This window comes from Dermacentor albipictus, chromosome 9 (assembly GCF_038994185.2).
Source record: "Dermacentor albipictus isolate Rhodes 1998 colony chromosome 9, USDA_Dalb.pri_finalv2, whole genome shotgun sequence".
Taxonomy (NCBI): Eukaryota; Metazoa; Arthropoda; class Arachnida; order Ixodida; family Ixodidae; genus Dermacentor; species Dermacentor albipictus.
In genome coordinates this window covers 54,571,212-54,596,670 of record NC_091829.1, presented here as the reverse complement: position 1 = coordinate 54,596,670, position 25,459 = coordinate 54,571,212, and the positions used below count along the sequence as shown (strand labels likewise).

Below are 25,459 nucleotides of genomic sequence, written 5' to 3'. Positions count from 1 at the left end.
CGGCTCAACTTTGAGCCAGACGAAAAAATAAAAAAAAGAGTCGCGACGCTTTGATTTATAGAATTGAAAACGCCACTGCGGGGCGACACATTGTATGTAGTGACAAGGTTGTGAAATTTGCAGACGTAGAACGTATCGACTGTCACAACTGGTAATTAAAAGGGGAAGTGCTCCCTGAAAGAGGCCCTCGTTCTGCAGTAACCGTGAATGGATTGTTGTCGTTTTATCGTTGTTTGTTGTTGTTGTTGAAGACGAGGACGGTGGAGGTGTAGTGTGGATGAAAAACAGGCCGCAACACTAGCAGTAGGGATTCCTAAAGCCCCTCCATACGTGTTTCCGCCGACCAGGTGGTGGCGGCGGTGGCGCGTGGGTGTAGGGGCTTTAGAGATTCCAGGCGTTGAGGTACGAAACATGCGGTTTCCTGCAACGAGTCTCTCCTCGCTTTTTTCTGTTTTAATTTCTTTTCTGACTTTAGCTATGACTTGTGCGTCATCGTACCTCAGGAACTACACATCATCGTCATCGACAATAGGACCTACCCCTCAGAGCAGCGGACGATTGATTTGGGCAGAGTCCTTCGATGCTTGTCTGCTCACGAAACTCCGCCCGCAGTTTTAACGCGATAGCGTTGAGGAGCTCGTGTCGCAGAAAAGCCGGTGTCGTCGGCGTCGGTGTCGGCGTCAGCGGCGTTGGCCGTGAGCGATAAATCCCAGCAGGCACTTCATGAATAAAAAACAACTTGCAAGATGGGCTAGGTGGGAATCGAACCAGGGTCTCCGGAGTGTGAGATGGAGGCGCTACCACTGAGCCACGAGCTCGATGCTTCAAAGCGCTACAAAAGCGCCTCTAGTGAACGCGGTGTTTTATGCAGGGACAGAAGCTGCCGCTAGGGTCGCTGCTGTTAGCGTGCGGGCATTCCGTGTCCGCGCACACCGCACTCGGCTGGAACTCCTGCGCCGGTTCGAAGCAATTGTTTATCTTTCATCAAACAACTGACATTCTACAACCACTCATATTTTGCCTTGCATACAATGCGGTTATTGCATGTGCGCGCGAAAAAGTTACAACGGCTACGATGGAGGCAGTCGTGCCGACGCAGCAATATTAGATGTATGTGCCGTTACGCAGCGCAGTTTGCTTATCTCAGGTAGAGGAGCACGAGATTATTTAAGAATAGGTCGTTTGCTTGGGCTTGTGACACGGTGCAAGCCTATAAGAAACTCGCCAACTCGCAAACTTAAGCCTCGCGGCGAGACTTGAAGCAGCGCCGATCGCAATAGCCATTTGCAATGAGATCGCCTACGCCGCGGGAGTTTGCCGCTGCCGCATTACAAAATGGAAAAGCCACTAGATTTCCCGTGTTTACAGTTTATAAAAGCTAACTTCACTCTGATGCAACCTATCGCAGAAAGCGGTGATAATGAGTGATGGGAATCACTCATTATCACCAAGCCTGTTTATTACACCTAATTGCAATACAAGGGGTGCAACAAATATAAATTTTAACCTACCAATCACTCGTAACACGTATGGCCAACGACTACTTGAGTTTCATGGTGCTAAAATTTGGAATACAGTACCTCTTGAGGTAAAAATGGCCAACAATTTCGTGTCTGCTGTTAAAAAGCTATACCTATCAAAAAGTACGTGATTTTTTGTCAATCTGGTTCTCCACCTGTTTCATACTGTGCTGGATCTATACAGAAAGCCTAAACACTTCAACACAGACCCTTGCAAATGTGTCACTTCTACGTATAATATGCTACCTCGGTTTTTTCATTGAGTATGTGCATGTATTCTCCTGACAGTTCTGTTTTATTACCATTGATTGATATGCACTGTTTTTTCTTTTTTATTGGTTTTAATTGTATGTATCCACCTAACTGTATTAGGTTGTATCATTAAAAAACTAGATAAGCGCATGACATTGTAGCTGCTACTACAAATATGACTATGGGCCTACACTAGCCTTTGGCTACAGGCCCAACAGTTCCTTTGTACAAATTATTATCAATGAAAAATAAACTGAATTGAAATTGAAATTGAATTGAACATTTAAAAACGGGAGCGACGAAGCTTTCGCAAGGCAACGTCTGTGTGTCGCGGGAATACGCGCTGACCTCTGACCTAGCCTTAACTCCGAGTTGGCAACCACCGTCTGTTCATTTCCAGCGTGTAACCTTGACAAGTTCATGTTACGTAGGCATTGCACGAGCGAAAGTGCGTCTCACTTTACGTTGCGCAGCTGCGCAAGGCCACCCGTGCAGCTCTAATTCTCGCGTTGGTTGCGCTTTCACAAATGTCTCGCCTTCTGGGACGAGTCCCGCTGTCGCCTCCACTCCAATGTGGCATGCTTCGTAATGACAGCGTGTGTTGTTGCTTGGACGGAATACGCTTGCATGGCGTGTGCTTGCGTAATGAAGACTGCACTGGGGAGACTTGATTAACTGAAACGAAGCCGTGTTTCATGCCACTGACCTAAACAAAAATAAGCACACGTGTTCACGAGCATGCTGCTGCACTGCCTATTTATGCGGAATGTGAACCACATAACGTGGGGCAAGACACCCCAAAACGTGTCAAGCTGAGGAGACACTAATGCCCATTGCGTCACAAGCTTCAGTATAATGGCACATATCATTACATATGTTTGTCAACATGACACTGTTGCGGTAAACAGTAAACAATACGGTAAACAAGACAGAATGCAAAATACATAATCTGATGGAAAGCACCTCAAAAAAAAAAAAGGACAGCAAGCTACGAAGTAGTTCTATTGAAGTAGTTTAACCCTTTACTGCACAATTTTTTGTTTCCTCAAAATATTATTCATGGCGTTGTAGGGAAGCATAATAGTACCTGTACTCCCATGGAAACTTACTTTAGCGAATGTCTGTGGTTTCAATTTGCAGGAAAAGGGTATGTTGCATATTTGCAACAATGTGCAAATAAAGAAGAAGTTGAAAGTAAAAGATAGATTTAGTGCGATTCATACTCAGATGCTTATTTGCACAAGACAATCATTGGTGCACCTATGATTTAGTGTGGAACAAAAAGAAGCACTTGTACATGTTTGTGCAGCACAGGTGGTTCCCACACTTCGTGCAGTACGTCATGCAGATTCCCGTCCAGCCAGGAAACAATGCAGTGTTTTCGGGTTATTGACAAAATGTAGAACATCGAAGCACAGACGTAAAGCTCTGCCCGTGACGATGTGACACGGCAACGTGCGGAGGCACAGCGTACTATTGAAAAGAAAAAAGGAAATTTGACCAGAGAACATCTTGTCCACATATTGAATCGAAACGGACTTACACTCGTGGCTGTCGTGACTAATGGAATTGTCACTGCCTTCACTATCAGGAGGAATTTCTAGGCCATACCAGCGTTTCGAAGCCATTTCATTATTCCGAAGAAAATAAACCATGTACACGTTGTTGCATTTCTGCAACATAGCAACGTTCTGTCGCCAGGAACAAACTATTCTGAAATTACAATATTTTTTTAACCTACAGAGTCAGAAGGATGTGGAGCATAGCGTAACAATTTTTTTTGCGCTTTGTCTTATGGAGAAATACATTTACAATTTGTAAAACTTACCTATATCACTGCTCCTGGGTGCGCGCAGCCTCCGCCACGTTTGTTTTGGTAGAAGATGCAAAGAATTGGCACAGAGTGCAGCACAAGGTGCCGCGTTTTACAGACCAATGTTGGGGATATGCAACAACATGTAGAGGAAGCTCGAAACTGACTTCGCTTCGGTTTTTAACGCCGTTCATCAGAATGTTGCGTAAATGCAACAAGGTGCAGTAAAGGGTTAAAAATAGAAAAATGAACATGGTTGGCATAATAGTGAATGAAAAGAGGGAAATGCATTTCTTTACGACTATCCATCGCACTGAGAAAAAGCAGTGACAAAAATATATATATCTGCTGCTTGTTTGCATGGCTGAAGCCGTTAAGGAACCAATTCAGCACATCGCTTTCTTGCCCCCACCGGCTGGTCATGTTGCATGCTTACTTGGCCGTGCAAGTTCGCTCTTTTCTCTTGTGAAGAAGTGCAGATGGCGTCTAGGCGTTCCTAAATCAGCATCAAGCAGGAAAGTAATAGACGAAGCTGAGTCTCCACCTCTCTGCCTTCAAGCTTTTGAGGCCATACTGACAGAATTCGTTCGGTTCAGTGACCACTGGAAGAGTCTTGTTTCGAAGAGTGTGCTCGACCTCGCTCCGATTTCTATTCGGCTTTGAATACACTCCGTATCCTTGGATTTCAACAGCTTAAACGAAGCCAGAAAACTGACCCCATTGTGCAATCTCACTCCTTCTCGGCTACTTTGCAAGCTATCCGTCCCTATTGAGCAGGCTCGGTCGCTGGCGCTGGAACATTTGGAACTAACATACCAGAATCACCTGTAAGCTTACACCGTTGGGTCGGTCATCGTAGATATAGATAAATGTGCTACTGCATGTTGCATTCCGGCCCTCGGCTGTAGCTGGGCTGGACGACTGTAGACAGCCTGGTTTCGCCGACAGACGCAGATGGAGCTGCTATAGCTGCTGCGCTGAGGAAACAGAATAAGTGCATGCACTGCCCAGAATGCGGTAATTCTCGCCGACTCCTAGTGCGCGCTTCTTCAGCTGTGCGCGTGATTTGCCGTCAAGCATATTATGTAGACAAGCTCTTGACCATTTAGAAATACTTCAAAAACAAAGGATTTGCAGTCAAGCTTGAATGGATACATTCGCACGTTGGTTTTTCCGGAAATGAAAAAGGCTGACTCTATCGCACGGAAGCAGGGTTACGAGGACAGACGTATGCGAGAGGCCGCCTTAAGCCTTGGCGCGGCCATGGTGCGCTCTTTTTTTTTTTGTGACCATGTTGTCTTGCACGATTGTAAACTGATTGTGATCAAGTGCGCGGGAGTATATATACATACCTTTTTGTAATAAACACCAGTTGGAAGTTTTTGCTTGTCCTTCTCGCCGTTTTAGCGTCCCTTGTCCACTCTTGCGCTATAGTCGCTTCAGCATCTATCGCACTTGCAGCGTCATCAACATCCCCCCTCACCCGAAAGTGAGAGTACCCAAATTCCCAACTAACAAAGGACGCCGCTAACCGTTATTTGCGAAAACTTTGGACGCCGCCGCGTGGTCAGCCCTGCCTGATTGTGAGGCTAACGTGCTCGGAGGCCACGCTATTTCTTTCGAATCGGAACGGGTGTTTCGGCGCACGCAGTATAGCTTGGGAATTTAAGCCTGGCCTCCGAGCACGTCTTCCCCGCTCTGTAGAGACTGCGGAGACACGCAAGACGCGGAGCACTTCACGTGGTCTTGCCGTCGTTACACTGCGGAGCGAAACACTCTACCCGACCACATCAGAAAGAAGCTGCTTCCCGGACGATTGCGCACAATGGTCTGGTGTTTCCAGGAGCTCACCAGATCATCCGAAGAGAGGTATTAAAATACGCCCTCTGCTTTCGTTTCTGAGGGACAGTGGACATTCAGACATGTGGTGACAAACTGTGTATCCAGAAAGAGGCGCTACAGGTGTAGCAGTTGCCGGCCTCGTCAGCCAATCTGAAACTGAAACACCACCGCCACAACCGCCGTCTTCCGAAACCCGCACGTGGTAAAGCTTTTGGCACCGGCTGTATACGCTGCGTTTAGAGATTTTCTTTTAACCAGCACTTAATTCGAAACATGCCAAGCACGCTATGCATTACTTGGATTGCGTGAGGTGTTTTCTTTTTATATTAGTTTTACTAGAAATTTTAAAGATCGTCCATGGCATGTAGCAGAACTATATTTCCTGGACTGCACTATACTCTGAAAGGCGGACCTAATTTGCTTGGGGAAGCAGAAATTAATTTTCGGATAATTAGCGAAATATTTGATAATTGATTGTTACGTAATTTGCTCTATGGCACATATTGCGGTTCACTAACTATAGCCGCCGAGTTCGGAAGTCGTATCCACTCGGAACGCATTAAGATGGTAGACTTCTCGGGCACTGCAATTCTGCGATTACAGCAAGGTATATATACTATGTCATGGTATCATTTGGCATTGCGATTGGCAGTGAGATTGGCATTTTGTGTGTCTTCTGGTGTGCCCATAAAATTCGGTGGTCTACGGATAGCATGGGGATGTATGCAGAATGTGTTACGCAAGAAAACTATCGCTTACATCGATAATCATCACCGGCGGTTTCAGCCACAATTTTTCTGAGGACGACGCCTGTTTTAGTGTCGCCCTCATACGTTTCCAAAATGTGCTTCCAAATACGTTCGGTGTCCAAGTTAGTTTTACCTTTACTGAATAAAAATGTATTTTTCTAAATAGGTAACTGGAGCGACCGTGCGTTTTTTACCACAACTTTGGCAGTACTTTTTCTAAAAACCAGTGTTATGTTCAACGTTCGCTCCAAATGAATGCCTGGAGAGCTCGCTGCAGGTTCAATTCGGGAATGACCACTTATGTCCTAAATAAATCTGAACAGATGTGATAACTTCGTGAAAGTGGATGTAAACTTGCAAAAGTATACCTCAATAACGACACACAGAGCAAAATGTAGAGCCAAAGCTTTAGAAACTTTAAAAATGGTTTATTAAAGTCACATTGAAGTATACGTTCAAAGCAGCAATATCAGCGGAGGGCTCGCACCATGTTTGTTACATTTCCGCGCTTGTGAACAGCTAACACAGCTTGTTAGCGAGAAATTCCGACAAAGCTCACACCAGGCGCAAATTATGTGCACAGTAAACGCAACACGCGTATTTTTCTCCGCAACACGTAGAAAAATATTCGACTACACACGTGCAGACACGTGACCCATGAGATAACACGACGGACACACTAACGCAGTAACGAAGTTTACTCGTCATCGCTGGTCTTAGCCTTGTATACAGACATCAATTTAGCTCCCTATCCTTTGCGGCTTTGGCGGCCACGTCGCGCTTTTTTCTTTCCACACTATTCTGGTTTTCTTGGACGATCGCCACTCGTTTGCATTTTTATTTATTCAGCATTGATTTAGACACAGTGAAGGTCTTGGATGGCAAGGCTAAAGGCAGTACATTGTCTGCCTGACTGAGGCCCTGTCACCCATACATTGCTCAACAGTGCGGTAGCATATAACATACAGATAGTATACACACATATCAATAGCGTGGATTAGACGTACATAGCATATTTGCAAACATATGTGCATTAATTACAACAATCACTGTACAACTTTCTAAGTAGAAACAGTTTAGGATCAACAGAGTAATATGAACACGACAAAAAACTTTATATATATATATATATATATACAAGCACAAAATGAAACGCACTTAAAATAATTGTACATAAAACACACAAAAAACCAATTAGCACAATGTCAATCCGAAAGGGAAAGCACTCCGTTAACCTCCGTTCACCTTTCACTACGTTCACCTTGTATGTTCACAGACGCGTGCAAAACGCAAAAAAAAAAAAGAAAGAAAGCTGGACAACGGTGACAGCGGCTTGACGAGTCTTTTTAATCCTCGCCGCGTTCCTTGTGAAAGAAGGCCGCTCCACGTCGCCCTCGTTCCTCTGACCGTCAACGCAGAAAGGCCAAAGAACGCGCAAGCGAGCAAGCGCTTTCACCGCGCGCGCCGCTGCGAGGACTAGACGAACAGGAAACGGCGCCGCCACAGCAAGAGGCGTCGACGCCACTTCCCGACGGACCGCCAGGTGTTATTATTACTCGCGAGCAGCAATGCGACGGCGAGCTTGCGTCAGCCGGTGCACCGTGAGGCTATGCTGCAGCAGCTCGCCACGCGAGCTGAGCCGATAAGGCATCGCGAAGCGCGCGAGAAAAAAATTTTAAGAAATCTCGACGCTTTGTTAGATTAGGTGTGTATGACCGGCGTAATAAGCTCGAAATCAGTGTCATCTTTCCTCTATCTTTGAAAAGACACTGAAGAGGAACACAAAAATGAGTTCCGACTGATGAAACCTTCTTTCAGAATTGCATCATTTCGCGGGAAGAGGTTTATTATTGGAAGAAACAATCGAGGCCAAAGTTTCGTTTTCTTTTTTTTAAATTCCGCGCCAGAGCCGACACGTTGGTTTTATGTCCACGGGCTTCAAGTCTTTCTTCATTTTATTAAATTGAGGCTTTGTGGTTCAGCAAAAGGAGTTCTTAAAACTTGCTAAGTGCATTCTTTAGTTGGCGCCTTTAGAAAACAGTGAATTCACTGTTTACCGGTCCGTGTGGCGGTCGTCGCAACCCGTGACGTCACGGTGCGCTGCTGCGCAAAGTTGACGGTGGCGTCGCCACCTGTCCGTGGTCGTTGCGTCATCTGCAGTTTATCTAGACTATCCTCACTGCAAGAGCGCCTTCATTTGACCTCTTTATTTTCCTTTTTTGTAAGGTGGTGAATCGGTAATACAGCTCAAATTATTTTTCTCTACGTAGTATACGCCAACGCGTTCTCTGCTATTTCCTTGTCCGTCTGTGCTCTGTGTACAGGTACGTACATTGTTAAAGGGAACGCGCATTTATTTATTTCAATTTACTTCACCCTTACATAGAGAACAAGTGGCAGCTCTAAAAGCTGCTACATTCAGTAGCTTGAAGTGATCGCCCTCATATGCGACCACAAAGGAGCGTGAAAGAGCGAAAATGTTTCGTTGAACGGTTCCCGCAAATATCTTTCCCCTAGCTCCTTTATCATTCATTTTGCGCATGGGAACGCCGATAAGTGGGTGACTTCGATTGCGATCTTTCTGGAAGAGCCATCTTATTTTGAAGAAGAGCACGTCGAGCTAAGAGCCTTCCATGTGTTACAATGATTGAACTTTTACTGACACAGAGTGCCGAGTGGCTTTTCTTTTTCGTCTTTCCTTTAAAAGCGAAGTTGTTTATGGCTTGGGTGCCGTGGATTTTTCGTGACCGTCAAAAAATCTGCGTGTGCGAAAACGCAACTGCCGAATTTGGTGCAAAATCGCTTCATTCTCTGGAAAGGCTTATACGTCTCGTCACTTGGATATGCAGGTTTATTAGATTAGTTATCAATGGGCCCCATTTTCAAGGTCAGTGGGCTCTCAGGTAGATTTTTTTTTTTTTTTGCCTTGCGGCGGTATGAGCCATTGCTTAAAGGGGTATGAGCCGTTCATTGTCTTACGGGACGGACAAATTTCTCGTTGGGTAGGCATAGAAATGCTTACGCATTTAGGGATAGAGATGATACGAGAACGTGTATGCTTGTGTCCGTCAAAAAATCTGCGTGTGCAAAAACTCAACTGCCGAATGTGGTGCATAACCGCTTCATTCTCTGGAAAAGCTTATACGTCTCGTCACTTGGATATGCATGTTTATTAGATTAGTTATCAATGGGCCCCATTTTTAAGGTCACTGGACTCTTGGGTAGATTTTTTTTTTTTTTTGCTTGCGGGGGTATGAGCCATTGCTTAAAGGGGTATGAGCGATTCATTGTCTTACGTGAAGGACGAATTTCTCGTTGGGTAGGCATAGAAATGCTTACGCATTTAGGGATAGAGATGATACGAGAACGTGTGCGCTTGTGTCCGTCAAAAAATCTGCGTGTGCAAAAACTCAACTGCCGAATTTGGTGCAAAATCGCTTCTTTCTCTGGAAAAGCTTATACGTCTCATCACTTCGATATGCATTTTTATTAGATTAGTTATCAATGGGCCCCATTTTCAAGGTCAGTGGGCTCTCAGGTAGATTTTTTTTTTTTTGCCTTGCGGGGGTATGAGCCATTGCTTAAAGGGGTATGAGCCATTCATTGTCTTACGTGAGGGACAAATTTCTCGTTGGGTAGGCATAGAAATGCTTGCGCATTTAGTGATAGAGATGATACGAGAACGTGTGTGAGTACCGTGACGGTTACCAGCGATCGGGACAGTAAACGTGTTCGTACCTTTGTTCAAAATTCCGTGTCACCTCTCTGTTGCGCGCTAAACAGCTTCGCGGGTCACCCACCTTCACACAGAGGATTGGGCTCTATTTTTTCTCCTTTTATTTTCTTTTTATTGTTACGAGAATTTATCAAAGCAAAGGTTTCCCTCCGGCTCGATCTCAAAGGAGGCGGCGGCCATCCTCGGCAGCGAGGGGGCTGCTGGTTTTCATAGCATCAAATGGTTCCCGGCCCACATGGGAATCAATGTGCACTCCGAGGTTGTTAACGCCATGACTGCGCGCGAGGTCTTACACACCGCGGCGGTTCAGGTGGCCTCACGGGCGGCGACTTAGGACTGTACAGGGATTCACTTCTCACCTTTCATGAAATCTTGGTACATTATCAGCTCGCTCGACGGGCCTTTCCGCTACCACACCCTAAACTTAATAGACCACAATCGTCGGCCTTTCGCATGCTACAAGCGGGGTCGTTCCCCTCCAGGGGCCGATTCAGTCACTTCGCGCCTAATGTAGAACCCCACTGTCGAGACTGTGGGGAGGCGTGCTGCTCCTTATCCCATATGCTCTGGCAATGCCCTGCGTTACGCAGCTCATCGCTAACCACTCTAACCGACTGGGAGGCAGCCCTTAAAGCGGCGACCTCTCAGAGCAACTACGGGCTGTCCAGAGGGCCTGCGACAGGGCGGAGGACCACGATATTCCTACCCCGACGTGGATGCGGCCCGCGACGGCTACGGGGACTCCCTGAAAAGGGAGGCACCCTAATGCTGTTCCTCAGGACCATTAGTAAAATTCTTTGTCTGTCTGTCTGTTCCTTGCCTACCTACCCGTGGTTTGGCGTGTTATTTTTGTAAGATGAATATGTTAGAGCACCATAAGCGGACAGATGTTATAAGCTTACAGCTTATAGCCGTCAGAAAGCTTATACGAGTTTTGCAAAATGCCCTGCTTACAATTTAGCGGCATATTACGGAGCGCCGCAAAATGGATTAAGTTTGACTGCTTTGAATGTCTCAGCTGTTGCAGTTTACAGAATGATGACATCGTCGTGTTTTTATTTACAGAGTTGTAAACCTAGTGCTGTACTTTCTTTTTCTGAAATTTTAGTATATTTGAAATCGATTTAGAATGGCTTAATACATGGAGAAGGAGAAATCGTTCTACTTGGCATTCGCTGTATCCAATTTGACGAGGTTTCTTGCGTTTCAATAAAAAGTTAAAATCCACCAACTGAGCAAGGTAGATTTACAATTTGTACCATCAATTCTCGTAGAAATGTCACGAAAAATCACAAACTAAAAGAAGAAACACCTCGGATATAAAGTTTACAACTTTCACTCAGCGCTAAAGAAATGGCGCTTCTGTAAACTTCACCTACCTGCGAAGAATCTAAAGCAAATAAAGTTGATGTATTGTATGTATTGTTTTATATACTGCTAATTTTTGGATAGCACTTTTGCTCGACCCTCGTAAAGATTGTAACTACACTTAAACTGTAAACAGATATATCGCATTTTGTCCGCCTCAGAGATTCTGACAGATGCATTTCACAAAACTGCTACATCTGGTTTCGGTGCAGAATTGCGAATTGTTAAACTTCATGCTTCAGCTCTTTTTTTTTTTTAAATTGCCAATTTCGAGCAGTTTACTTTCTAAAGTTCAGCCCCTTAATTTAGAGAACCGCCTCCTACTGTCGATAAAGTTCAGCTTTCTTTCTTTAATGTACACTGCTCGGTTTAAACTGCTTCAGCAGCTCACCAATTAGAGCATTCCTGCGTTTTGCATGTGTTTTAACAGGCAAACCGGAGTTCGCCCCCAGGTGAAACTTTCTCTTAAATTCAACTAAGAACATCGTCCACCCGTATTTGATTCATAATCTATATCACCGTGTCGTGCCGCAAGATCTGAAAACATCCGTATACTTGGATTTAGGTGCACGTTAAGGATCCCCAGATGGTCGAAATTTCCGGAATCCTCCACTACGGCGTGCCTCATAATCAGAAAGTGGTTTTGGCACCTAAAACCCCATAACTTAATTTTAATTTTAACCGTGTCGTCCCCGCAACATTCGTGTAGCAAGCAGCGGCACCCGACTGAAGTTCCGGCACTGCTGCTTCCTTTCCAAGCTGGGTGGAATCGTGCGCGGTCGATCTGTCAGGCTGAGAAATAGGCTTTAACCCCGCACGTGGGCTTAACTCGTAACTTATTGAAATATTTCAGACGCCACGTTATTTTGGCGAGCTAAAGCAACCATGAAAGTGAACGAGGAACAAGTTCTGGGAGCAACAGCAAGCCAGTTTCGGTTTGTGAGGCTGCGTAGCTGTCACACGATGCAAGTGTGCATAACCGCAACCACCGCCGTCAACACGGACGGATCCATACAAACTAACAGCGAATCATGTTGCACACACACACACACACACACACACACACACACACACACACACACACACACACACACACACACACACACACACACACACACACACACACACACGCGCGCGCGCGCGTACGCACACGCACGCACGCACACACACACACACAGAATGAATAGCCCGTCGTTGGTGGTAACAACCGGTTAGTACTCACCTCTTTAACAATAAGCTGTCTACCTCGTACTTGATGCAGGTGGGATCAACTTCCAGGACCGTTCTTTTTTGCGTGCGGTCGCGTATTCTAAACGCAACACGAATTTTCATTCCTAAAGCCGCGGTAGCCGATAATATGAGGTGAACAACTCGCCTCCTTATCGCAATCCCATTTGCTTTTTTTAAAAAAGCATTGACCATATTTTACAACGATACGAGTTCATTATTTTTGCCCTTCGTGATTGGCTCGTGCGAGGCGGTGCTGCCTTTGTCACCGCGATCGGACCTCGGCGTGAAGTGGGATAAGAAATGAAAAAAAAAAAGAATAGGAAAAAAAAGCAGCGGATCCCCCGGCATATGTGTGGGGAATCGGTGATGAGCGAAGCTTTGTTTGATGTTTACAGAAATCTCTTCTCTTCTTCCCCACTTCTCTGTACAACTCAACGCTGCTTGCTCGATGCGTACTCGGGTCTCGTTAATCTTGATCGCGTCTTTCTCAACACTGGGGCTGCTTCTACCGGTGACATCTTCACCTCTTCCTAGTAGACTTCTTCGACAGTTTTCCGTGGCCGACTTCCTCAGTTATCGATTCTTGTACTGCCCGTTGATTCGTTTCAACCCAGTGGTACACACATATTCTGAGTGGATTGGCCGCGAGGATGTTTGCACACCCCGTGGCACAAGTCCAAGTCACGTGCCTGCAGTTGCCCGAGCCGTATCCTTGGCACGACAGCAGCGAAGCCGCCGCCGTGCGAAAAGTGATGGGTACATGCATGCAAAGCAGGCTTCGGTTCAAAGGATAAAAAGAAAGCAATGGTGGCAAAGATATCTCGCAAGATGCTATCCCAAGAGTTACAGTTACACTTCGCAGTGTGGTTAACCGGTCCCGACCTTTGGCTGATCTCCCATCCTTTCCTCCTTATCACCCTCTCCCTCTGTCTCCGAGCGGCACGTGTTCTGTGAGAGAATGGCGGAGTCAGAATCGAAGGTAATAATAAAAAAAAAGCCTGGTTAAAAGGAAACTTTAGCTCAGGTGCTCCTATCTAAATGCATGTAAAAAGGATATAATTCGTTTTTCTCGGCAACCGCTGCACCAAACTGGACGAGGTCTGTTGCATTTAAAAGAAAAACCTAAAATCTAGTGACTGTTGGTATCGCATTTTTCATTTAGGTCGTCAATTTTTTATTAAAAAATTTGAAGAAATCGCTAAATCTCAGCAATGAAAAATAATACCACGATTCTGCGAATTGCATCAGATAGTACAGCTAAAGCTGACATAATTTATGTCTTACATATGAATCTCAAAAAACTTCGTAATATGTAAATACAGATTTTGCGAAACACTTGTACACAACGTAACAAATTCGTGTAATATATAACTTGACATATAGAATTTGTCCGCTTTAAATGACCTAGTGGCTGCCGTTTACAGAACCGCTATATCTATTTTTAACGGTGAGCTATTAATTTGTAAACTTCGTGCTTCTATTTTTTCGAAATTTCGAATGTTTTAAAATTCTTTCAATAAAGTACCCTAAATTGAAATTCCGCTTTCAACAGTAACTAGAATGTAATTCTCTCTCTCAAATGCAACACATTTCATTAAGATTGGCCCAGGGGTAATCGCATAGAAACGTTTTTGCGTTTTACATGTATTTGAATAGGCCGCGTCGGAGTTGGGCCCGAGCTAAAGCTTCCTCTTAAGAAGAATTGCTTGGCCTGACGGGCTCCTACCTAAATACATGGGAATAGAGAAATCGTATTGCTCTGCTTCCGCAGCACCGATCTTCCCTAGGTTTGTCGCGCATAAAAAGAAAGGTGAGAATATGCTTACTGTAGGACGTGGATTTTCAACTTAGGACGTCAATCGCATCACAAGAGTTGTTAGCAGTCGAAAAAGGGAACTGAAGGAAATGGTTGGAGTACCAAGTTTACAACACTCTAACTCAGTAATAAGAAACGATATGACAATTGCGTAAATTTAACTAATAATACATATCAAGCAGGCAAAAACTGATGTATTACACACCGCTCTGAAATATTTCAATAGCTTGTGAGTAGTCTGACTTTTCGGAAACCCTTAGTGAACTCTGTCAATTTTACGTAATCTGTTAATTCTAGTATAAAATTTGTTCACTTCAGACGCTTTAACAGATTCAGTTTATACATAACTGCGATATCGGCCTTTGGTACCGACTTACGTGGTGTAGGCTTCAATATTTTTCAACTTACCAATTTCTGGGAACTTGCGGGCCCTAAATTCCAAAACAGGCTTCCTGGCCCCAAATAAGAATTGCGCTTCCTGGAGTCACTAGAACTTATCTTTTCCTCTTAAATGCAATAACTTGCATTGAAATAGGTCGGGCGATTGTCTCATAAAAGCGTTTCTGTGGTTTACGTGTATTTGAACAGGGAGTTGACCACGGGCTAAAGTTTCTTTTTAAAGCAGCACTAAAGACAAACATTATTCGAGCTGTGTAAGTGAATTCCTCCTCTGTACAACAGCAACAAAGACAGTCTTGCCGCGAGAAGACGCTTGATATAAACCATCAAAAATGCAAAATAAATAAAGGAAACAACGAATGGCACGCCGCCGCCATCTTTAAATTCCCTTAACACCTCGCCTGACGTAATGGGTTTTGAAGGCGTCTGCTTGCTCGAAGTCTAAATTTTTTTTTATCGGTCAAATAGAATACATTTTGATCTAGGGTAGCCAAATACTGAACTTAGGAAGTTTCAACTATCATTTACTGAACCACAACAGCGCAAATAAAACGAAAGAAAACGTTTTGCAATTTCTGGCGTCACGCTGACGTACAGGCTCGTGGACTCCGGTGCGAAATTAGAGAAATAAAACGTTGCCCTTCATTTTCTTTTTAAATAATCAGCGCATTACTGCGAAATTAACAAAAAAAAATGCCTTTTCTCTTCTTCCGTCATGCTTTCGGCGCTACAATCATTACGGCTCAACAAAAATATAGTTTTCGTTGAATACCTCATTAATATGAACTGATGTAGCGTTTCTCTTTAGTGTTCCTTAAATTCAGCCAGGCTTATTACTACTGAGCATCCGCGACTTGTAATAGACGAACTATACGTGCTACGCAAGTGTCGTAGAACGAATGAAATGTGGACGTGGCTTATGCAATCGCAGGCTGGCGTGTCTTCATCTGGCAGGCGCGTCCGTGCACGAGATTCCGTGCGTACAACTATGCAGGCCTTATCCGGGGCAGCCATCGTGCCCTGTCTTCGAACTTGCTCCGAGCTATACAGCCGACGACGACGCCTCCTCGCCCCTGGACGAGCTTCGGCGACCGCGGCTAGCTGGCTGGCGAGACAGTGCAGCGTGCCAAGTCTAGGGAGAGTTTGGGTCGTTTACTGCCAGGGAGGAAGGCATCCAACTCCGTGCATCGAGCCCACCGCCGCAGACGTTGCAGTCTAGCACGGTCCGTGGAACGCACGCCTCCTAATGGAAAAGAATAGAAAAGTAGAGTTGATTGATTGATTGAGTGATTGATTGATCGATCGATCGATCGATTGATTGCAAATGAGGCCGCCTCGAAAGTAAGGTGCGGAATGCTCTGCGTGGTTTCGGCACACTTAACGTATACTTACTGACATGACATTTCATGCTTGTCATTTTGCTGTTTCAAATGAAGGTCCAAGACGCCTAACCCTACAAAAATACTGGCAAATACCACAGCGACAAATGAAAACAACATATATTACAGTAAATATTATACTGCGCGCTTCGTTCCCGCGATCATTGCGATTGCCACGTGCGAGCGAACAAAAGAACTCTTAGGAACGAAGTCATCGTAGCTGACGACGTTGCTGCACAACGTCAGCAAGTCTTGCTCTGTCATGACGTCACGATGTAAGTCTGCGCACACAGGTGCTGTGAACATGCAGTGTGCGAACGCTGACTCTACACCGACGTACGCAAATGTGCGTACTACGTACAAAGTGCGCATTACCTGTGCGTCGACGTACACAGGGCGCTGTGCACGCACGACCTACTCGCTCGCACTATACTCGCCGACCTGTAGGCTGTCCCGGCTAACTTTAGCCACGCTCTTCACCGAAAAGAAAGATTGAAAAAATATACGGCACAATTAAGACATCATTTTAAGGCCTAAGGTGTGCGATCGCCAGAGGCCTGACGACCGAACACCGTGTGTTTCAGAAAGGCATGTTACACCGTGTTTTAGAGCGCTGCTCTTAGGCGCCCGTTTTCGCGTTGAGCGTCAGCGCGCCTCGGCTTTGTACCTCGTAACCGCGAACGAGTACAGAGAAAGATGAAAGCGAACGCGGAACGCAGCAGGAGACGAAAGGATAAAGGCCCAACCACACGCGGTGAATCGTGCGCGCCTGGCTGCGCGTCACGCGTCTGCGAGGCCGTACGCGCCTGTCCTACGCGTCTAGAGAGGGCAGACGCGCAGGAAACGCGCGCGTCAAGGAGGTCTTGATCTTGGGCGTCATTTTGAGCGTATTTTGAGCGTACGCGACGGAAGTGGCAGCTTGTGCACCGACGTCACGTGGGCCGCATGTACACTTCCGGCGGTTCGGAAAGGTTGTTGAAGTTTCAGAATCGTGTGGAGACGCCGGGAGTCGCCGCTGGTTTCGTGTCGATAGATCACAGAGGCTATGGAGGCGATCAACAACGAAGCGCTGATCGCCTGCGTTGAGGCTCGACCTGCGCTTTGGTAGCAGGCGAAACACAAGCGCCACTAGAACAGGCACTTGACGAGGTGGTCCTGGATCGTCATGCCCAACGCTGCCGAACAGGTGAGTGCTCGGAATTTTATACGGGCGTCATAGCGGAGCAGTTTCAATCGCGATCGAGCCCGATCGGGGTCGGATTTGATGATCACGATTGCCTGTACCGCGCAATATGCGTAGAACCGATCGTGATCGAGAAATTTGATCGCGCTCGATCGCCATCGAAAGCCTAGCTGTGTGGCACTGGTATAAGCTGCCTCTCTCATCAGCAGACTCGCAGATGTCGAAAACGCGTTTCATCTGTGCAGATGACGTTATCACAGCGCTGCAGAAGTGATGGAAGTCCCTGGGGAATAAATTTCGGCGCCTGGGAAGACGTTGTCAGAAAGGAAAGAGCCGCGCCGTGCCAGCTGTCGACGTTCACAACGACGTCATCTGGCTGTTTTTCGACCAGATGATGTTTCTGCGCTACACAATAGAGTGTAGACCGTAAGTGATCTTGAAATTTCCATCTTAGCCGGCGTGTTAAAAATGAAACACGGGATTTTAGTGCTTTCCCTTTACCACGTTGACCGGCGATGCCGTATGTTTGTATTATAGCTGGCAATGCACCGCACTTATGGGAATCGACTCAAAATAGTGCTTACACAAGCAAGTCGACGCACAGCATGCATTATATTCAGCTTTGTCTAATTGGCGATAAAATATTTGTGCTGCGTCGCCGCTCCGATTATCGCATATTTCGTTAAATGTGATCCGGTAAGGGGACATACAAGCAGTACAAGAATAGCTTTGTATATTTATTTATTTAGGTACCCACAAAGCCAGTTTGGCTTTGCAGTGGGGAGCAGAGAAAGCAGAAAAACAGGTACAAAATAACAAGTAAAATAGCACTTAAAAACCTAACAATAAAGCATAAGACAGAAGTACAGAGAATATCACATACAAATTAGCAGGATGAATAAAAAGAAAAGGGCTTGCATGATGCACACACAAAAAGAAAACACAAAACATGCAAGTAGTTTTTTTTATTCTGTGCACTGATCCTAGAACGCAGCGTGCAAGTCAATGGCCAGTATTTAACTGAGTATTGAATGTTGCTATATTCACGTGTACCTTAGGCGCTTCAATGCACAGTTTTAATTTTGCATTTTGTTGCTTGCCAGCAGTGTGCAAATCGGTGCATCATCACAGACCCTCAAATATTACCTAGCTTGCTTAGGGATTCATTCAGTGTCATCATGCTGTAGGAATTAATGCGCCATAGTACTGACAACATTGTCAGCTGTGTAATTGATAATGCTTTTTGTGTCTGCTCAGCAGTGTCCTTGCTTATTATCAGCCTGTGGTTATTCTGCAGATCTCAGGTGCTGTGGTTATTGGTTTAAGCGAAGCTTTCACAATGTTTGTGGAGAACACTGTTCCTGCTTAGCAAAATTTCCGAGGAAGGACTAGGTGATCCAGTTTAACGCATTCGCACTGTGCAAAAAATGATTATTGAAATTTTACATGCCAAAACCACGATCTAGTTACATTATTTTAATTGGTATTTGCATTACGTCCAGTACTGGTCACTCGTGCAACACAGTAGCCAGTAGTCAGCTGGGATGACAATGGTTCAATGTCTACATTAATATGAGTATGAGGCGAGCTATTTGGCAAGACAGTAGGAGCAGCGGTAGGAAAGTCCAGAGAAGAGGCAAAAAAAGCTTGGCTGTAAAAAACCTTCTGGAAGGGTTTGCTCGCTACGGTCAGCTTTGCTGGGCCAAAACACCCTTTACAAGGCAGATGGCAAGAAGACAAACATTATTAGACGTAACTTCCTAAATACAAACAACAAATGCACTGACTACTACGTACACAGCTTCACACTGTTTAGACGTACATTCAGTTAAGAAAAACAGTTTAGAATGAGATGAAGTTTACAAACAAATGAAAGGAAAACAAAGTTACAAGCCAAGAACGTTTCAAGTAGAAAAACTAGAACAGGAGAGAGCCTCATGCTAAAGCAAGACCTAACAGTACTACTACTCTACGTTTAGAAAGTGCAAGCATAGGTCTTTCAACATGAAATTTATTAAGTGGTTTTACTGAGTAAATGTAGTGGAATGCTTCCTGCTAATTATTTCAAAACTGAAACATTCCAAATATCACGCACTGTTTTGAGTAGAAGTAATCACTAGGCTTTAGGCATGCAGATCTCGTAAGAACTGCTTAAATGCATCACAAGCAAAAACAGAAAAAGATACAAAAGCTACACTTACGCGCATGCAGAAACTGTTCATTCTGGTTGTGTAGGCAAGCCACTTTTGTCCCTACAAAACTGATTCAGAGCTTCAGTGTACTCTAATAAAATCACACACTAAAACAAATGTGGACGGATTTGAGCCTTCATATATTTTTGCATCCAGACTGGCACATTATTTACACATTGACAGTATGTGCAAACCTTATTACGCTCACATGCAGGATGTCCGCCAACCTTCCACCAGTGCCCCCATCAAGTGAGGAGGGAAGTGCTGCAGACATCTTAACAAAAAATGTGCCAGTTTTCCGATCTGGCAACACTTGAAGCGCCATCACCGTGAAGTGAAGAGTCACAAGCGCCAGCATCGACTCTGTCTTCGGCGTCGCATGAGTCTGTGGAGTCTCAGGACATTTTGGAATCTCTTGAATCACCGATGTTTCAAGAAGTTCTGGTTCCTGAGGATTCTGAGGCACACCACAGCAGTCCGCAGTCAGGAGCATCGCTGGCTTCAGCAGGCAGTCGTAGGCTGGATACGTTAGGAAGCATTGCTTCTGAAGCAAAGTCAAGGGGGAGGAAAAGGAAAAAGAGAGATTAGAGTCAGTGAATATTGGAGGAATTAGGCAATGTTTCAAGTGCAATGAAAAGATGCCAACCACAGGACGACCTCGAACTTTTGCCGTCTCTCTGCTCAAACACATTAGAGAGGCCAGTGAGGATACGCATCTCGATTTGAAAATTAAATTGATGCAAGTAGGAGAATAATTCAAAGATTAATGTTTTTAATGTATACTTTTTGTATGATAAAGCCAAGAGACAATGAAACAAAAGGAAATCATTGATGAATTTAATTACTTTATATCGAAATGGAAAAATAAGGAGGAAAATGAAAGTATATGAAAAGGTAGCTTCCCACTAATGGGAGACGAACCCACAACCTTTGAATTATGCTTGCATTGCTTTACCAGTAGAGCTGCAGCAATGGCTATCCCTCTGCAAACTTTCTTGGGCCTGTATGTGCATGTACTAGATCTCACCCTGGTAGTGTTAGCCAGTGCTACTCGTGCAAGAACACTCCAAGAGCCTAATCTAGTACACATAAACATTCTATGAAATTGATGGTGGAATAGCCTCCAGCTCAATTGGTTTTAGCTCCCACCAGTGGCAAGTTATATTTTGTCTACTTTCATTTCCCTTCTCCTTGTGATGTTGACATTACAAATAAAATGACAGTTATTTTCCTTTATGCTTTATATACGTTTCCTTGTCTGTTGTTGTCATGTCAAAGCCCCTCAGCTCTTCTTTTTTGTTCATCTTACACTGTGTTGTATCCATGTTTTTGTGCGGTATTCAAGAATTTCATAAAGTTGATATCTGTGGGCCTGGTTGTCTGGACATTGCTGCTGTAGAGATGTGTGAACATGTTTTAGCAACACATCTACGATAAAGAAGCACTGACTTGCAACTAGAGGTGTGTTTATCGCTTTCATCTGTGTTTACTCATTCAGCCTGTCTTGCAGCAATGAACCTTTTTGAGTTCACCACCTGTGCATGTAGAGTTTGTACATGCATGTAGAGATGCGTGTACATGCCTGTAAACAAAAAGAAATGTAATGAACCTTCAACCAGACCCCATTGAAAATTTCGGTTATATGCTGCAAGTTGTAAAGCCTGTTGGGGCGTTCTAGCAGCACAAGCATTTTTCTAATTGTTTTATTATTATTAGAAAAGGTAGCAGAAAGGGAAAAGTCTTGCCACCACATAGCCAGGAGGCGAGGTTCGCTGCCAACATAGACAACCTCTACCTCTCCCACAACTATCATCCACAAGCCACATTCCTTGCTTTTTTTTCTTTGTGTTCTGTGGCTCAGTTCCAGAGTTGGTTTTGCATGTTCTGCATTGGATGATTGGCCAAAGTCTTCGTACGTAATCAGTGACATTGAAGGCAGTGTGTAAATGAGACATTTATGCGTATGACCCTGCTTCTCTGGCAGAAAGCAGGGCTACCTGACGGGAGCCGTGAACAGCATGTGAGCTTTACAAAATTTCTTAAGCTGAAAAAAATGTAAGAAATTTCTGCGGCTGTCGTGCTGTTCTGCAGTTGTTTAATACTTTGCAGGCACGATCGCCACTATATGACTTACACACCACTGCAGAGTCTAGCCGCCTCAATCCCCACACAGTAAGTCAAGGCAACGTCTTTTATGTCTTACCGGGATGCCAAGTAGCTTGAATGCAAGTTGAAAAAAATTAGTACGCATGTCTCAATTGTTTGAATACTAATTATGATGACATGATTTTTCTTGACAATGATCTACATGGCTGTGGAGGCCCTTTTCGGGTGACCAAAATCAAAAATGATCAAAATTCATTTGTGTAGGTTAGCTACCACCTTTGTTTAATACTACATGTGCAAGCATACCTCAGTGCATGTTTTACAGGTTGCGCAAGGTCAAAAGCACTGAGGTAGCTTTTGTGCGATGCCAGTCGATGGCAGTTTTTTTTTTTTAGTTAGCCGTAACTGTTACACTGGTGATGCAGTAAGTGGAAACTTTCAGTCTCTGTGATCATTTTTTTCTTGTATTTCTTTTCACGCGCATTGTCAGTACCATCATTACTATTTCTCGTTTTGTATCAGCATTTCGTGTACTATATATTATATATTTATTTGTTTATGAGTTAATACATAGTTAGTTGTGTATAATTCTGTATTCTGTGGAAAGAGAGAAATAAAGATGATTATTAATATATTATTATTATTATTATGTATTAGTATTTTTATGCACGCTCATTGTCAGTCGTTTCCTTCTTTCTTTTGTTTTGCTTCAATGTTTTGTGACTCCTTCCTGATTTGGCTTCCAAAAGGTGGCAGGCAGTAATATGTAAATAAAATAAAATAAATGATACATTAAATGACAAAGAAACGGTGTTCTGTATTCCTCCAATCGCACATTATTACTCTTGGGGCAACTGTCCTTTACCAACCTTAACGCTACAGCAAGTCGTTCTCCAGGCTCCAGGGGTTTCTCGAATGTGGTGCTCCCGTGTGAGGTCCTCTGTTAAAAAGCTCCATAGCTTGTCCAAGAGCTGCGGCGCCTTGCGAAAGAACTTGTAGAAAAATCTGTGGTCATCCTGACGTATCCGTTGCATCTGTAAAAAATGGTGCATTATTGCCTGGCAGCAAGACCATGCCCTGCCCACATACACGCGCAGGTATCAGGAGCTGTACACTTTTCACTGACACACATGTATAGCCACTAGCCATCATCAATTTTACCCCCTGCTTTGTTTATGTGCTTGAATACAAACAGTGGTTCGGCAAAACAGGAGAGCCAGTCAACGGTATATTAAAATCGTGCGGCCACTGCCAAGAAACTTCCGAAATTAGTCGCACAGAATTTTAACCTGCCCCCCAGGTCACAATTTAATTACATTACACTTCATATCTACAGTCACACTTCTGAGAGACAGATAATATAGGAAATCGTATCTCGTCCACAAGCTTCATATAAGACAACCAACACATGCAAAAGGTGTTATGTGCTATACTAATGGCACAAATATAACTAGCAGTCCTTAGCTTTTTGTAGGGGTGTGCTAATACCGAAAAGTAGATTTAGAATCGAATCAAATGAAGAAAAACTAATCTGGATATCAAATAAAATATCGAATAGCAGAAAATGTATTACAAAACGTAATCCTTACAAATTTTGTGCAAGAGGGTGCTACACAAGCTCTGTGTAAACAGTATGGTCTACTGTTAATAATGAAGGGAGCTCCAAATTAGTAGTGCAGATTGTCTGTTAAATAGAATCAAGCGCTTCTTCCCCTCTGAAGCTGAACAGTTAATGACCGTATGTCGTACGGCATACACGGGTTAGACAGGCGGTGGTTGAAACGTCGTGAGGTGTCGTCACCACGTATCCAATATACGATCTGTACGCTTCCGGCGGCTAATCAGCCCGATCTTCGCCTGTGCTTTCGCGCTTTCCGAGCTACACCCTGCTCTTGTCGTTCCCCCTGTTCGCGTACGTCACGTTATCGTTTCGATCGGTGCTGTCAACCTGGACGAACCTTGCACCGACGACGCGATGCTGTTCTGCGAATTGGGCGTTCGCGCGCTGCGAGTACGATCCCCGCATTACTACTTTAACCATTTCACTTATGCGCGCATCTAAAAACGCTGATAAGTAATTGCTGTCCTAACGAAGATAAGTCCCCATGTCCAAACACTGGCTCCTAGTTCTACCACTGTAGATCATCGAAAGGAAAGAAGTTACTCACAGCCGTAAAGTCCTTGTTCTTTACGCAGTTGAAAGAATGGCCGGACCCACCAACGTCGCCGCAGAGGCCGCAGACGCTTTCTGCGCTCCCGCCGAATTTGCAAGAGCAGCAGCAGCAAAAGCTTCTTTCTCATGTGGCACATTGCGGGGAGAGTACGCTGATACCGGCGAAGCAAGCGGTTAAGCAAGAGGTCGGCAGCAACGTCGTGCGTGGTCGCGCGCAGATGACAGCTGCAGTTGTGAGCAAGCAGACGCTATCGCGCGTGATGTTGATAATTGATGTAGCTTTTCTTGCCATAAGGATGTATAGATACGAACAGCGTGCATTTCTCAACTTAAAAACAATGTACTAGCTCTAACATTGATAAATTAAATAAAAATGGCTAGCCATAATGAAATTAAAGATAAACTTTTCTCAAAGCCAAAGACGACCGTTTCCGCCATCGCTGGGCCGCTGGTCTGTCAGCCCTGTGCTATACGCGCAGCGAAGCGCGCACGTGTGCGCGTATCGTGTGGCTGGACGCCCTTCCCTTCGTCACCCGCGTACGCGCACGCAGACGCGTACGCTTACGTGTACGCGTAGCGAGACGCGTATCCCGGGCTGCGTGTGGTTGGGCCTTAAAGCTTGAGGAGCAAAGTGGGAGAGGAGGCTACACTGAAAGAATGAGGTGGAAAGCGGAGGAGGAGCCGAAGGGAGTCGGCCTGCGCATGCGCTGAGTTGCCAGCGGCCACGGCATCTGCAGTCGCGTGTGCGATCTCATCTGCGCTTCCGAGGGCGGGGGGGGGGGGGGGGTGTCAGTGCTGCGTGAGGTGGGGGAGGGCTGCGTTTGCCCGCGCCGTCGGCTAATGAGGTCAGACCACGGTACCAGCGTGTGTGACGGGAATCACTGCTCCTGCAAGGGGTGATGGCGAGCGGCTACGAGTAAGGCTCGATGTAACGCTCCCTTGGGTGTTGTCGCCGCTGACAGCGGTGGCAAGATTTTCCCGCGACAAAAGGCCGCTCTGGTCATTGGTGGAACGAAAGCGTAAGAAAAGCGTAGGGCCGCGCAAGACGGGTTGCGCGACGGCGATGGCTACGATATGGCGCCAGAGTATACCGCGCGTCGTCTGTATGGAAACAAAGCGCTGCATGAGCGGAGGTCTGTCTGTCTGCGGCGGCCGCTCTGACTCGCGCCCCCGCGTCACCCACGCGCTGCCTCTCGCCATGTCCCGATTAACGAGGCAGTCGCGCCGCACTTGGCTCCGTTTGCAGTGTGCCACATGAGACAGCGCCAGCCACGCTATTTACAGTGTTCTTTTCCTAATATAAAACGTGTACCTATGTAGTCGTAATGCAATATATTGACACGCGTAGTGAAAACACGTCCAGAGCTGCGCTTCGTCGTTGAATTTTTTATCGTCGTTGAACTTCAATCGTCGTTCAACTTTTTAAAGAGTTTTTTTTTTTTTTCGTTGAACGGTTTGGCTAAAGCTAGCTAGTATACGTGGCCTGTTTATGTCAACGTACGCAAACGCCGTCCACATGCATCGTGCATTTGCACGGCATGTGCAAATGCACGATGCATTTGCACATCCGTTGCCCTTACACGTCGACGTGTACAGGCGTTGACCCGCCGTGGTTGCTCAGTGGCTATGGTGTTGGGCTGCTGAGCACGAGGTCGCGGGATCGAATCCGGGCCACGGCGGCCTCATTTCGATGGGGGCGAA

The 25,459-nt window shown here is 45.3% G+C and overlaps 1 long non-coding RNA gene across 1 annotated transcript; it reads left to right on the top strand.

Moving 5' to 3' along the window:
* The first annotated feature begins 16,871 nt into the window (after positions 1 to 16,871).
* LOC139049906 (uncharacterized) lies at positions 16,872 to 20,722 on the top strand. The gene is made up of 3 exons (XR_011508653.1): positions 16,872 to 17,290; positions 17,533 to 17,713; positions 19,694 to 20,722. It is a non-coding gene; the product is annotated as an uncharacterized lncRNA (long non-coding RNA).
* Positions 20,723 to 25,459: the final 4,737 nt, after the last annotated feature.